Source organism: Triticum aestivum, chromosome 3D (assembly GCF_018294505.1).
Source record: "Triticum aestivum cultivar Chinese Spring chromosome 3D, IWGSC CS RefSeq v2.1, whole genome shotgun sequence".
Lineage (NCBI taxonomy): Eukaryota > Viridiplantae > Streptophyta > Magnoliopsida > Poales > Poaceae > Triticum > Triticum aestivum.
In genome coordinates, this window is record NC_057802.1 from 544,499,016 (window position 1) to 544,500,526 (window position 1,511).

The 1,511-nt window shown below is 60.6% G+C and overlaps 1 pseudogene; it reads right to left on the reverse strand.

Moving 5' to 3' along the window:
- Nucleotides 1–230: 230 nt before the first annotated feature.
- Nucleotides 231–1,207, reverse strand: LOC123075283 (putative cyclin-dependent kinase F-2; annotated as a pseudogene).
- Nucleotides 1,208–1,511: the final 304 nt, after the last annotated feature.

Sequence of the window (1,511 nt, forward strand, 5' to 3'; positions counted from 1 at the left end):
TGTCCTACGTGGCACACAAAAACTGCCTCAACGTGTCAAGATTCGTGCAAATTTAAGTGGACGGCGATCCAGACGTGTGGGCGAGTTGCAATAGTGCCACACGTGTGGGCGTTAGTGTTTTCGTATTAAAATTATAAGTACTCATGAAATCTGCACCAGCTAGCAGGACGTTTTAACCATCAATTCATCCATCACTCCAGATTTCTGTTGCTTAGAACATTCGTACTGCATATTTATCTATCAGTTCAGGGTTTGAAAAAAGAACGCACAAATTGAGCACTATAACTCAATAACAACTGAGCAAATGTAAACAACACCACTCTGATGAATCTCTCAACACTATGTCACAATTTACACCCGAGAGAACAGCGTCTTGCCGGTGAGCATCTCGGCCATGACGCACCCGAGAGACCACGTGTCGACGAGCGCGTCGTAGTCCCGCTTCCCCAGGAGCACCTCGGGCGCCACGTAGAACGGCGTGCCGGCCTGGTTGTACGGCGGCAGCTCGGACATGGAGATCGCCAGCCCAAAGTCGCAGATTTTGACGAGCTCGCCGTCTTGGCCGACGAGGATGTTGCCGGGCTTGATGTCGCGGTGGACGACGTGGCGGTCGTGCATCGTCTTGGCACCGGCGAGGAGCTTCCACATGATGGCGCGCACGGTGGACTCCGGGAGCGGCTGGCCGCTCCTCCTATTCCTAAGGAACTTGTGGAGGCTCGGCGCCGCGACGTACTCCATGACGAGGCCGAAGGCGCCGTTGTCCAGGTCGCGCACCAGGCCCTCGAAGCCAACGACGTACGGGTTCCCGTCGCAGGCCTCGAGGAACCGGCCCTCCCGCAGAAGCTCGGCGGCGTCGGGGGGCAGGGCGGACCCGTCCGGCCAGCTGAGGGATGGCGACGATCTTGCGGGTGGCGCGGTGGCGCGCCAGGAGGACGCGGCCGAAGCCGCCCTCGCCGAGGCGGGTCTCCTCGTCGTACTCCGCGGTGCTCCTGATGTTGGCGCGGCTCCTCTTGCAGCAAGGCGAGGATTGTCGAGGCGTCGTCGTCGTGGCGTTGCCGGCGTCGAGGGCGGCGGCAGGCCGCTTGCGGGCGGCCATCGCGCAGCTCGATGAAACGAACCGCACGGATTGTTGGAGAGGGGATGCGATGCGCGCGCGGTGGAGGCGAGGGCCATGGGAGCAGGGGATCGATGGAGGGGATGGGAGGTGGGTGGCGAGCGGATGGATCGACCGACGAGATTCCAGTGGAAGTATACGCAGGAGCGACTCAGGGTGGACACGGTCCGGGCCGGTCCGGTCCCGGTCCGAGCCGTCATTTGGACCGGCCGCCAGCGGTCCGGTCCGGACCGGACCGAGCTGTCCAACGAGCTACTTTTTTGGGACCGGACCGTTTGGGGGTCAGCTCGGTCAAGCCCGAGAGGACCGAATGGACCGACCAGTGATGTTGCCTGGCAGGCTGTTTTTTTGCTGCGTTTAGGTCCTATTTAGCTGCTGTTTATGTAGTTGCAGATAG